This window comes from Triticum urartu, chromosome 7A (genome assembly GCF_056163025.1).
Source record: "Triticum urartu cultivar PI428250 chromosome 7A, HENAU_Tu73, whole genome shotgun sequence".
Taxonomy (NCBI): Eukaryota; Viridiplantae; Streptophyta; class Magnoliopsida; order Poales; family Poaceae; genus Triticum; species Triticum urartu.
The window spans coordinates 264,196,919-264,211,034 of NC_141879.1; the positions used below are offsets into that span (position 1 = coordinate 264,196,919).

The 14,116-nt window shown below is 46.7% G+C and overlaps 1 long non-coding RNA gene across 1 annotated transcript; it reads right to left on the minus strand.

The window, feature by feature from the left end:
• Positions 1–9,739: 9,739 nt before the first annotated feature.
• LOC125524724 (uncharacterized) lies at positions 9,740–13,687 on the minus strand. The gene is made up of 4 exons (XR_007290923.2): positions 13,162–13,687; positions 11,978–12,102; positions 11,637–11,736; positions 9,740–10,018 (listed from the first exon to the last, which is right to left on the minus strand). It is a non-coding gene; the product is annotated as an uncharacterized LOC125524724 (long non-coding RNA).
• Positions 13,688–14,116: the final 429 nt, after the last annotated feature.

A 14,116-nucleotide genomic window follows, 5' to 3' on the forward strand; every position in this document is an offset into this window, starting at 1 on the left:
GGTGACCAACCGAGTGGCGACGCGCGGGGCGGCCGATTGGTGATGAGGTGACCAACCGATGGCGACACGCGGAGCGGCCGAGTGGTTATGAGGTGATCAACCGATTAGCGACGCGCGGGGCGGCCGAGTGGTGATGAGGTGACCAACCGAGCGGCGACGCGTGGGGTGGCCGAGTGGTGATGAGGTGACCAACCGATGGCGACGCGCGGGGTGGCCGAGTGGTTATGAGGTGACCAACCGATTGGCGACGCGCGGGACGGCCGAGTGGTTATGAGGTGACCAACCGAGTGGCGACGCGTGGGGCGGCCGAGTGGTAATGAGGTGACCAACCGAGTGGCGACGCGCGGGACGACCGAGTGATGATGAGGTGACCAACCAATGGCGACGCGTGTGGCGGCCGAGTGGTTATGAGGTGACCAACCGATGGCGACGCGCGGGGCGGCGGAGTGGTGATGAGGTGGCCAACTGAGTGGCGACACGCGGGGCGGCCGAGTGGTGATGAGGTGACCAACCGAGTGGCCATGCGCGGGGCGGCCGAGTGATGATGAGTTGACCAACCGATGGCGACGCGCGGGGCGGCCGAATAGTTATGAGGTGACCAACCGATTGGCGACGCACGGGACGGCCGAGTGGTAATGAGATGGCCAACCGAGTGGCGACGCGCGGGGCGACCGAGTGGTGGTGAGGTGACCAACCGATGGCATTGCGCAGGGCGGCCGAGTGGTTATGAGGTGACCAACCGATTGGCGACGCGCGAGGGGGCCGAGTGGTTATGAGGTGACCAACCGAGTGGCAAGGCGCGGGGCGGCCGAGTGGTGATGAGGTGACCAACCAAGTAGCGACGTGCCGGGCGGCCAAGTGGTGATGAGGTGACCAACCGATGGCGACGCACGAGGCGGCCGAGTGTGACCAACCGAGTGGCGACGCGCGGGGCGACCGAGTGGTGATGAGGTGACCAACCGATGGCGACGCGCGGGGCGGCCGAGTGGTTATGAGGTGATCAACTAATGACGACGCACGGGGCGGTCGAGTAGTGATGAGGTGACCAACCGATGACAACGCGCGGGGCTGTCGAGTGGTTATGAGGTGAGCAACCGATGGCGACACGCGGGGCGGCCTAGTGGTGATGAGGTGACCAACCGATGGCGACGCGCGGGGCGGCCCAGTGGTAATGAGGTGACCAGCCGATGGCGACGCGCGGGGCGGCCGAGTGGTTATGAGGTGACCAACCGATGACGATGCGCGGGGCGGCCGAGTGGTGATGAGGTGACCAACCGATGGCGACGCGTGGGGCAGCCGAGTGGTTATGAGGTGACCAACCGAGTGGCGACGCGCGGGGCGGCCGAGTGGAGGAGACGCGTCCCGCGGAATGGCGGTGTGCGAGGCATCCAAGTGAAGTAGACGCGTCGGAGTGACGATGTGCGGGGCGTCCGAGTGAAGCACACGCGTCCCGCGGAGTGACAATGCACGGGGCGTCCGAGTGAAGCAGACGCGTCCCGCGGAGTGACGATGCGCGTGGCGTCTGAGTGAAGTAGGCGTCTCCCGCGAAGTGACGACGCGCGGGGCGTCTGAGTCGGGGAAGTTGATGATGACGCGAGCAGCTTCGTGACCGCGTGCAAGGCGGCCATGTGGCGACGCACGTGACAGCCGAGTGATGTAGACCCGTCCTGTGGAGTGGCGACGTGCGGGGCATCCGATTGATGTAGATGTGTTCAGCGGAGTGGCGACGCGCGGGGCATCCGAGTGATGTAAATGCACCCCCGGAGTGGCGACGCATGGGGCGTTTGAGTGATGTAGACACGTCCCGCGAAGTGTCGATACACGGGGCGTCCGGGCGATGAAAATGTGTGCATCCGAGTGGCGACGCGCGGACGACCGAGTGATGATGGCTTGTCGAGCAGTTGATTACGGTGCTTCATCGTTCGGGAGCCGAATCTTTCATTGAAACAAAGGAGATGTGGGCCGGCCGCCGTAACTGTTGCAGTTTTTTTTTGAGCATCAGTACAGACACAAGCGCTCATATATACGCGCATACCCTCACCCATATGAACGCATACACGCACACCCTACCCTTATGAGCACCTCCGAGAGACTGAGCCGACATATCATCTTGAGATTTACGAAGTCACCGTAGGCGCCTTGTTGTCGACGGGAACGTCTCCTCCCACTGAAAGCGCATCGCCGGAAATCCTGAAATAAATCCAGGAATAATGCGAGCACCAGGATTTGAACCCTGGTGGGTTGGGGATACCACTGTCCACCTAATCAACTCAACCACAGGTTGATTCGCAACTGCCGCAGTTGTTGTTGATGAAGTTCTAGATGTTAGTCGGCCAAGTAGTACTAGGCGAACCGGCCGAGTGAACCCAGGGGCTTCACGGTCGAGTGAGCGCAGTCCGAGTGGACTCCTCATCCGAGTGCACCCGCTGGTCCGAGGAAAGCACAACTATGCTGCGATTCACTCGGTGTGGAGCTGGCTGGGCAGGCCAACGCGGAGTGCTGGGCTTGGAGGCCTCGGTGAGGTTCGGCATGGATGTGCCCACGAGCGCTATCCCATCCGATGGAGGCGGGCGGCTCGATCGCTTGGAGGCAGACCGGATCCAAAGTGCGAGGGAGACGTTGTCCACGTCTAGTGCCGAATTAATCTGCATGCAAGTAGTTTAACGCTAATTAAGTGAGATTCAAAGCCATTCGTGCATGTAATGGACGTTTCCCACAGCCATTTATCTCCTGCATGCAAGACATAAATGGGAAGGAATTAAGATTAGAAGGAAAGTGAAAGGCAGGGCGCAGAGCTCCCTGATCAGCCATGGCGGCGGCGGTTTTTGGCGCGGATTCATCTCGAGGTGAGGCAGCCGCGATGAATCCGAGTGCGGGACGGCATTCTCCTGCGAGGCTGCGTGCGGGCGGAGACCCAGTGGCTCACGTCATGTTGTGATCAGAGACGTGGGCAGCCCCGGCGTTAGTGCTGCGTCCGGTCCGTGCATCCACCGCCGCGGGCATCGCCGCATGGTTGGGCCGCTGAGTGATGAAGATGCGTCCAGCTGAGCAATGGTGCACGGGCAGCTGAGCGGTGAAGACGCGTCCAGCTGAGCGACGACGCGTAGGCGGCCGAGTGAGCTAGGGTCCATGACCTAGTGAACTTGAGTCTGCATCTGAGTGGATTCATCTGTGTGAACTCTGGATGAATCGGGTTCGCAGTTGTCCGAGTGGAACATCCATCGGATGACCCTTCAAGTTACTAGCAAGCACGGCCAGGAAGTTCAAGGCCTGATGGCAGTCATACATGCATGCATGCACGAATTAACTAGGGACCGTGGCCTAGCAATCAGATAAGGCTGGTTGTAATGGTAGTATCATAGCTAGTATCATGCATGCCAACTAGGCAGTTTTGATGAGGTGTCATAGCATTAAATGAAGAAAGAGATGGTGGAGTATCATATCATGATACCGTATCATAATAAATGCTATCCTACTTTGTGTCATGCATGACAATAAATAGAGTACTACATGATACTGATATATGATACTATGCATTAGGGAGGTAGTATCATACACTAGTATCATATGCATGATACTAGTATATGATACTCCCCATTACAACCAGCCTAAGTGGCGTTAGTAATCTAATTGGCCGCTTCATGAGGCAGCCAATTAATTTGACGTTGGAGATCACCACGCCCTTCCATTGCGTGTACTCCGCATTAACCTGCATGCAGGTAATCAAGGAGGAGATGGCCCACTCACCTTGCATGGTTAAAGGAGAAAGAAAAACCATGGCCAGCAGCCGGCGACGGAGGGAAGAACCGCTGCACCCGGAGGAGCGACGGGCAGATTCGTGCGCGCGCCACAGTGACCACGCTGGAGAAGCTGACGAGGGAGGAGTGCAGCGCGCCTGCGACGCCGATGGGAGGTGTGGTTCCGGTGCGGATGTATGCGCCAGAGGTCAGCGAAGCCGGACGGGCGGCGGTTGACTTGGTGGAGGCGTCGGTGGTCGACGACGAAGAAGACGGGCGACAACGGACTGGCCATGTCAAGAGCTCGGCCTCCATGGCACTCGTCAGAATGGTGCTTGGTGGCGCGCTCAGCTGTTGCTCGCGCTCGTGCATGTAAATACAAAAGAAAAAACAACCATTGTTAGATTAAAGATTGATTGTAAAGAACAAGATAGTATGAAATGTGACTTCCTGATCCCTCTGTACGAAGAGTGTCATGTCTCTCCTATGGATGGAGTGATGTGTGGAACATCCCGGATCAAACCCTCCATTGATGATTGTTGACCGACGAACGAAGATCGAAGAAATAAAACCATTTGCATCATGGCTCGATAGACACTATGCCCCACGGTGGGTGCCAACTATCGTGGGAATGATTCCGACAATAAGACAGGGGTAGGATAAAGGAGCATGATCTATTGAGATGCAAATGTGTGACACATGGTTTTAGCGAGTTTGGGCCTCTCAAGGTGGAGATAACAACCCTACTTCTCGTGCTCCGAAGATGCTTTGTTTATCCGAGTCTGTATCCAGAGATTACAATGTATGTGAGAGCGAGGAGAACGGATCCCCATGCCTGTTCTAAGTCCGGAGACTAAAGAGGAAGAAGAGAGAGAGGTGGAAGAAAGAGCCCCCAAGTCTAGTGGTGGGGTGGCTTATATAGAGTGCGCCACCCCCTAACCTCCTACGTTACAAAGTGGGGCATGAATGCCATAATGCCAGCTCACTACCAAGCCTTCACTATGAGAATGATGTTTTGACTGTTTTGCCAACTGTTGGTCTTCGTATGTCCGAGTGAGATCAGGTGCTTCGAGTGGAATGAGTTCGTTGAGTGGAGTGCTATGCTCCGAGTGACTTGATGGTCATCTGAGTGGATGGTTTGTCGATTGTCCAAGTGACGCTCTAGGCCCATCTGATATGTGGACCCCATGCTTTATGATCTTTGACTCTTCATGGGCCTACCTGTTATGTGTGTCTCCAACAGCGCCCCCACCCTTGTGGGCCCCTCGTGACTCCACCGACCTATTTCTTCCGCCTATATATTCTCAAATATTCCAAAACCTACTAGGAGAGCCATGAAAACACTTTACCACCGCCGCAACCTTATGTACTCGTGAGATCCCATCTAAGGGCATTTTCCGGCGTCCTGCCGGAGGGGGATTTGATGACGGAGGGCTTCTACATCAACACCATTGCCTCTTCGATGAAGCATGAGTATTTTACCTCAGACCTATGGGTCCATAGCTAGTAGCTAGATGGCTTCTTCTCGCTCTTTTATTCTCAATACCATGTTCTTCTCGATGTTCTTACAGATCTATTCGATGTAATACTCTTTTGCGGTGTGTTTGCCGAGATCCGATGAATTGTGGATTTATGATCAGCTTATCTATGAATATTATTTGAATCTTCTCTAAATTCTTATATGCATGATTTTATATCTTTGCAAGTCTCTTTGAACTATCGATTTGGTTTGGCCAACTAGATTGGTTTTCTTGGAATGGGAGAAGTGCTTAGCTTTGGGTTCAATCTTGCTGTGCTCGATCCTAGTGACAGAAGGGGAACCGACACGTATTGTATTGTTGCCATCGAGGATAACAAGATGGGGTTTTCATAATATTGCTTGAGTTTATCCCACTACATCATGTCATCTTACTTAATGCGTGAAGGAAATATGCCCTAGAGGCAATAATAAAGTTGTTATTTATATTTCCTTATACCATGATAAATGTTTATTATTCATGCTAGAATTGTATTAACCGGAAACTTGATACATGTGTGAATACATAGACAAAACAAAATGTCCCTAGTATGCCTCTACTTGACTAGCTCGTTAATCAAAGATGGTTAAGTTTGCTAACCATAGACATGTGTTGTCATTTGATGAACGGGATCACATCATTAGGAGAATGGTTTGATGGACAAGACTCACCCGTTATCTTAGTATAATGATTGCTAAGTTTTATTGCTATTACTTTCTTCATGACTTATACATATTCCTTTGACTATGAGATTATGCAACTCCCGAATACCGGAGGAACACCTTGTATGCTATCAAACGCCAAACGTAACTAGGTGATTATAAAGATGTTCTATAGGTGTCTCCAAAGGTGTTTGTTGGGTTGGCATAGATCGAGATTAGGATTTGTCACTCCGAGTATCAGAGAGGTATCTCTGGGCCCTCTCGGTAATGCACATCACGATAAGCCTTGCAAGCAATGTGTGATAGCCTGGGTTATTAGGGATGATAGACTACTCATATCAATAAGGAATTCCTTCTTTTCCAAGAGCCCATTCGGAAAGAACTCCAAAGTTAAGTGTGCTCAGCTTGGAGTAATTTCAGGATGGGTGACCGACAGGGAAGTTGCTCCCGGATGCGCATGAGTGAGGACAAGGTGCGCCGAAAAGACTAGTGTTGATCTGCGGGGCCAGTCTAGATCCCACCAGGAGTAATGACCACTGGCAGGTGTGTCCAGGATGTTACAAGTTGGTATCAGAGCCGACCCTCATGGTTACACGGATGTTTGCAGACAGGTGGGCGGTCATGTTGTGCATGATGTTTGTGACCCGCCACGGCACATGGCATGTGATTCGTGTTCGGTACTTTGATAATTTGATATGTGGGCGCACCAGTGCTTGGGTGTTGCCCTTCCTTGGACAAGCATCCCACTTATGATTAACACCTCTTGCAAGCATCCGCAACTACAAAAGAAGTATTAAGGTAGACCTAACCATAGCATGAAACATATGGATCAAAATCAGCCCCTTACAAAGCAACTCATAAACTAGGATTTAAGTTCTGTCACTCTAGCAACCCATCATCTACTTATTACTTCCCAATGCCTTCCCCTAGTCCCAAACAATGGTGAAGTGTCATGTAGTCGACGTTCACATGACACCACTAGAGGAGAGACAACATACATCTCATCAAAATATCGAACGAATACCAAATTCACATGACTACTTATAGCAAGACTTCTCCCACGTCCTCAGGAACAAACATAACTACTCACAAATAATATTCATGTTCATAATCATAGGGGTATTAATATGCATAAAGGATCTGAACATATGATCTTCCACCGAATAAACCAACTAGCATCAACTACAAAGAGTAAGCAACACTACTAGCAACCCACATGTACCAATCTGAGGCTTTGGGACAAAGATTGGATACAAGAGATGAACTAGGGTTTGAGATGAGATAGTGTTGATGAAGATGTTAATGGAGATTGACCCCCTCCTGATGAGAGGATCGATGGTGATGACGATGGTGATGATTTCCCCCTCCCGGAGGGAAGTTTCCCCGGCAGAACAGCTCCGCCGGAGCCCTAGATTGGTTCCGCCAAGGTTCCGCATCGTGGCGGCGGAGTTTCGTCTCATGAGCTAGCTTATGATTTTTTCCCAGACGAAAGACCTCGTATAGCAGAAGATGGGCACCGGAGGCCTGCCAGGGGGCCCACGAGGCAGGGGGTGCGCCCAGGGGGGTAGGGCGGTCCCCTCACCCTCGTGGATGGTGGGTGGCCCCCTCTGGTACTTCCTTCGCCCAATATTTTTTATATTCTGAAACGTGCTCCTGTGAAGTTTCAGGACTTTTGGAGCTGTGCAGAATAGGTCTCTAATATTTTCCCCTTTTCCAGCCCAGAATTCCAGCTGCCGGCATTCCCCCTCTTCATGTAAACCTTGTAAAATAAGAGAGAATAGGCATAAGTGTTGTGACATAATGTGTAATAATAGCCCATAATGCAATAAATATCGATATAAAAGCATGATGCAAAATGGACGTATCAACTCCCCCAAGCTTAGACCTCGCTTGTCCTCAAGCGGAAGCTGATATCAAAAAATATGACCACATGTTTAGAGATAGAGGTGTCGATAAAAATAAAATACGGACATAAGAGCATCATGATCATTCTTAGAACAACAATATACATGTGGGCTATTCTGTTACCCTACTTGAACTGATGAATTCATACAGTTGAACTGATGAAATTAGAGCGGTTGAACTGATGCTTTCTGTTGCTGTTAAAAATCGTCTTCTTTAGTTCAATTTTTTTTTGCAATTTTTTTGTTGAAACGGGGCGTGTAATATATCGTTGGAAAGCTCTTGACATCCACATTACAATCTTATAATTTGTTTTCGCAAAAAATATGATTTAAGAGCAGTTTTGAAAAAAACATTTTTTTCAAAACTGAAAACGTGAATCGTATTTTGGACTTAATTTTCAAACGGTTTATCGGAATTGAGCAAATGAGATGGCGTTGGAAAGCTTGTGAAAATCCGCATCTTCCATATATCTACTATTTTTTCAAATTCTATATGATTTAAAAGTAATTTGAAAAATGGTGAAATTCTGGGCGAAACATTTTCACTATTTTTTGCAAATGGTTTGTCGGATTGACGCAAATGATACGGTGTTGGAAAGCTATGGAAAATGCGCAACTTTTGCGTATAGAAAGTTTTTTCTAATTCCTTACGGTTTAAATACGAATTCACATATGGTTAAAATTGGTTTTGAATGTGGTTTTTAAAAAAGTTTGTCGAAATGGGGCAAATAATATACCGTTGGATTGCTATCGAAAATGCGAAACTTAGTCATCTTGAACGTTTTCTCTACTTCGCAACCGTTTAGGAGTAATTTTGAATAAGGTGAAACCCATCGTATTGTTTTTCCTATCTAAAAAACAGAGTACTCGTATTGATCTATGTCTATGTTTGTACTGGGGTATTTTTCACAGAGTAGTTTTGATTGGTTCCAAAAAAAGAGTACTTTGAACGGTTGTCTTTATGACTTTATACTTGCTCCCATATTTTAAGAGTAATTTTAAATATGGTGAGAATCATCATGTTGTTTTTTATCCGAAAAACAGAGTACTCGTACTGATCTATGTGTGTGTTTGTACTGAGGTATTTTTCAGAGTAATTTTGAATGGTTCCGAGAAAAGAGTACTAGCACTGATGTTCATATGGGTTTGTACTGAGCATGTTTTCACATACTAGACTTCACTCTATATTTTGGATATCATGGTCCCCGAACTTGCATGGTTTATATCGCTGAACTGAATGATATTTTTTAAAAGGAAAAAAATTGTGTGTTTGTTTTTTTAACTCAATTTTCTTGCAAGATGTTTTGGACTTCTCTTGGTTTGTGACTTAACTTTTACCATTTGATTTTTCATTGTATTTCATTTTGTTTGAGCTTTTTTCTCAAACTTATTTGGGATGTAGTGTTGAACTTACAACTTTTTTATTTGTGAACTTGCTGTGTTTTTACAATGCTAATATGCACAAGAGCAGGGCGAGGGCAACGATAGAAGGAAGCAACGTGTGATGATCGTGGAAGCACTGCAGGGCTGAGCCACAATAGTGGTTGATGGCAAGCCGGCATGGCACGACGTGTGGCGGAGAGGCATGGGGATGAGTGGGCAGCTCACTAACATTTCACTTGAGATGCGCCTGCTGGACTGACCTCATTGTCCCATCTGGACGGATCAGTTGCAGAACTTGGACGTCAACGTCACAGAATACCAAAAGCTAATGTTCTTTTATTTTTCAAACTGATCGTTGTTTTTAATTCGTACTTATCAATATTTTTGATTCAAACCATTTTTTATTCTTGTATGCACATCAAGCTGTCATGTACTATACCTTCTTTGAAGAAGTAGCAATCATCTCATCATATACATAAATTTTCTTGTCCGAACTTATGGTATCATCATCACTGAACCTGCACGGTTTCTGTAGCTGAACTAAAATAAACTTTTACCCAAATAAATGTGAACACTGGGACAATTATACAACAAAAAATGAATCTAATACCAATATTGAACTTGCAGGTTCCATACGCAAGCTAGCTACCAACATCAAATTTACTGATCCTAAAATCAATCACCACCACATCACCACCACTAGAAGACAATAAAGTTCTCCAAATGGTTGCTCGAGGAAGAGCTAGCTGCTGAATCCGACTACATTTACTCCTGGGAAAAGCCAACCACTAGTGCACAAGAGATATTTCTCGCACCTAAGAATCAAACCGAACTTTGATTAGCAAGACATTTCGCACCTGAGAATCAAACCAAATATTCAGGTGAATAAATAAGTGCACAAGAGATATTTCTTTAGCAAGACATTTTCACGGAACATGCAAACTAAACTTTTTCAATGAACATGCAAATTAATTTCTTATAAAGCTTCCTAGCCCATTAGCTTCAACCTTTACAAGACAAATTTCTTTCTAGGGGCGAAGATGAACTTCTAACCAGCAGTTTTTCGCACTGAATTCCAATCACATGTGGAACTTTCTAACCCGCAGTTGCAAAGAAGTCGTCCCAAGTCAGGCTAGACAAAGACGTCCGGTTGGCTCTTGCCGTATATGGAGAATTTCTAGAACTTAGTAAAACAATTGAAGTAGCTTGGTCTGGTTAGTATCACTATCACCATAACTACATACATGTACTACTTTTTGACTATAACAAGAAAGGAAAGCACTAGCTAGTGTTCAAAATATAGAAAGGGTGATATTTCTTAAATACAAAATTCAGAAAATAATGGTGCTCTCTATCAGATTTGTTGATGCATGAAAATTGCATGAACTTCATATACTGCAATAGAGTTGCATCAAGTGCACACACACATTGGCGCACGTCTTGCTACACCGAAAGCTTGCGATGAACTGTTTAAAGTTTGAAAACTGAACCTTTTGTTCTCAAGTACCGACACTACAAAATATAAATATATATCCATTGTTTCTAACACAAAAGAGTCACCAGAAATACCAGCACTACAAAAATGCACTCTACAGGTATAGACTACAACATACTTCACATTGCGAGATTGCAATTCTTTTTGTAGATGATATATTTTTCCGACGAACTGATGAACTAAACAAGATTCACATGAGACATATGATTTTTGGGGATTTCCTCAAGATTATGCGCAATAAAGTATCCAGACCGAAAAGAACAGACAAGCTGAACTAAAAACCAAAATAAATGGCCTCTGGGTTCCTCATATAGCAACTAAAACTTTAGCACAACTACACCTTTTATTGCTGCACTACTACTTAAACAAGGTAAATCAATAAAAAACTGAACTAACAAACTTCTACTTAATAACTTTGTGCATGCCCATGGCGGCAGTGTGCGACCGTCGAGCATGTAGCTCGAGTGCTGGACGCAAATGCCCTTAGTGGTGGCCGCTATCGCCGCAAGAATGTTGGACGTATTGCCAGCTAGCATCCATGAAAACCGAGACAAAATTGAGTCTTGCACAAGATCAAACTAATATAAACGCTTGCTGCATCCATCAGCAGTCATGCATAACCAAGCAATGTGCAAAGCAAAGGGGCTAGTGTGTTCTCCCTGTGTGTGGGTTCGACTTGGACGGATGTGCAGTGCTTGGTGAAGATGGTGGCCGCAACCCACGATTCTACTTATACTGATGTCAACGCTCCACTTGGGCGGCTGCCAGCACCCTTGGTGGATGAGCTCGCGCCCAAGGCAGCAAGGCGACCAACGGGAACTGTACACGGTCATTCTTTTTCTCAGCAAGGAACCACAACGAGGTGGAGGTGAGGAGGGGAAGCAGGTAGGGTATGAGGCCATCCTTGTAGAAGGCATAAACAAAATTAAGCCACTTGCCTGGTTTATGAGATGACTGAACAAGTCATGTCTAAGTCGAGCAACGACTCTCTCACTAGCAGAATTGAATAGCCATGCCCGAAGAGCTATGCAAACTGACCTGAAACAGGGGCAGAGTTGGTTTATAATATTTCAAGCTACATGGATTTAGCACATTAACATGAATTCTTCTCTAGAAGGAGAAAGGAAGTAGAGAATAATGGTTTAGTTATCGGTACCAACTAAAGTGCAGCCTACCTAGATCCATCAAACATAAACTGATTATAAAAGATGGCAGTGGCAGTTTTAAATAACAGAATATCCCTCTATGATCCTCAAAATTATGTTTTCAAGAAATATACCTGGTCACAACTATTAGCACACTGTACAATATTGTGCCGTTCACATCCGCCAGGGCTTGGGCCTTATCCTCTGGCCGCTGAACATCTCTTGACACAATATCGATTATATTGCCTCCGTATTTGGGCTGTAGAATAACAGAAGATGATCCATCCATTAGACTTTTTAAAAAAGATGATCCATCCATGAAGACAAGAAACATGTGCCACATTGATGCTCTTTATAGGTGCAAGTATAACTTGCTATGTATGGAGTAGTATTTAATCCTGTCACGCAGGAACCAACGCACGCTCACCACACCCCACTCCTATTTAATTGTGTCAGTAGTATGGTAACAATTGTCTTCACTCATTTACCAACTATAGTAAGATGGCATGGACAATCTTAATAAGCATAACAAGATAGCATCGACAATGAGACCAGACTTGCAACAAGAAATTATTCATTTATTAACTCATCAAGTTTCTAGAAACTATTAGCAGGATACAAACAGTACTATCTTGTGATATATGATGGCAAAGAAAATTAGTACTAAGACAAAAAGAAGCACGCTGAAGCTCAGTTAGATACGGAGGAGTAGTATCTTAGAAGCATGAAAATGAAGCACTTTTCGGTTACTCAAATAACATGGGGAATACATCAGATAGCTGAAGTAAAAAAATAAGAATTGACTTAACTAAACTAAAAATAAGAATTGAATTGAACTAAAATTGGAAATTGAACTGAACAAAAATTAGAAATTGAACTGAAGCAATAAACTCAACCGAGACTACTATGAACTTATATATTTCATTTGCACAGTGAATTACAAATCACATTTGAACCACTGAGCTTTTGCACAGTGAAGTTATATTTTCTTATAGCAAGCTACACTAGAATTGAAAATGTTTTCGATCCAGGGATACACAAAATGAGGAATATTCAACTTGTTTTTTATACCATTTTGATCACTTGAACTGATAGCGAAGAAGATGCATCGATGCTGCAAATGCTAAGTATTGTAAATTATAGCAATTTGCAAGCACAAGGGAGCTACAAATGAACAATGAACATAGAAAAACTAGTAGTCTAGTGCACTAAGACATTTTAGCAAACACATGGCGTGCACCAAAAATGGGAATTTTGAGATTGATGAACTGCTGGTGTTTTTTCGTTGAACTGACACTGTAAGAATTTGCTATCTTACCAAGTGTTACAGGGAGTCGAAACTAGAGACGAGGTTGTTTGGCGCATGTGCAGCACAGCGAGCTCGTGGGCGAGGATGGCAGGAGGAGATGCTGTGCGGGGATGAAGAAGAAGCAAGTTCAAGTTTGAGCGGCAGCGAGCGGAGCACCTCCAGGAAACCGTGGGGGCTTGAGGGAGGCTCGAGGCGCCGGACGACGGGAGGCCCACGGCGGGAGGAGGTGGTGAGCCGCCCCAGGAGCGGAGATGGTTCGCGGGATCAACGACGGTACTGGTTGCGTCGGCACGGTGGCGCGACGGTGGTGGGTGGGGATGGGGCACCGAGGATGGGGGTCGCCAGGGATGGGGGCGCCGGGATGGGGGTCGCCGGGGATGGGGGCTGGGGGCGCTGGGGATGGGGGTCACCGGGGCTAAGAGTGCGGGGGGCTGGGGGTCACCGGACCTGGGGCTCACCGGGGCTAGCGGCGCGGGGCCGGTGAGCGAGGGGGCCGAGGGCGTCACGTGGGGGAGGTGTCTGGAGTAGCTCGGTACCGGTTCGGGCCTGAATTGACTCAAGAACACAGGATCGGGCCCTTATAGGAGAGGATGGTAACAAAATAATATTCTGTTACTAGTAACAGAATAGCCCTGTCCTATATGTATATATATATTGTCATGTGATCTCTTATGCTAAAGTAACAATTCATTCACAGTTTCAAGTATGAACCATAAACTTCATTGAAAACTGACAAACTATAATCTCAGTTATTGAAGCAATTGCAATTTATCATAACACCGGAAAGAGTCAATATAAGAGCTTTTCAGCAAGTCCACATACTCAACTATCATTTAGTCTTTCACAATTGCTAACACTCACTCAATATTTATGGGTATGAAGTTTTAATCGGACACGGAGAAAGATAAGGGCTTATAGTATTGCCTCCCAACCTTTTACCTCAAGGGTAATGTCAACAATAATA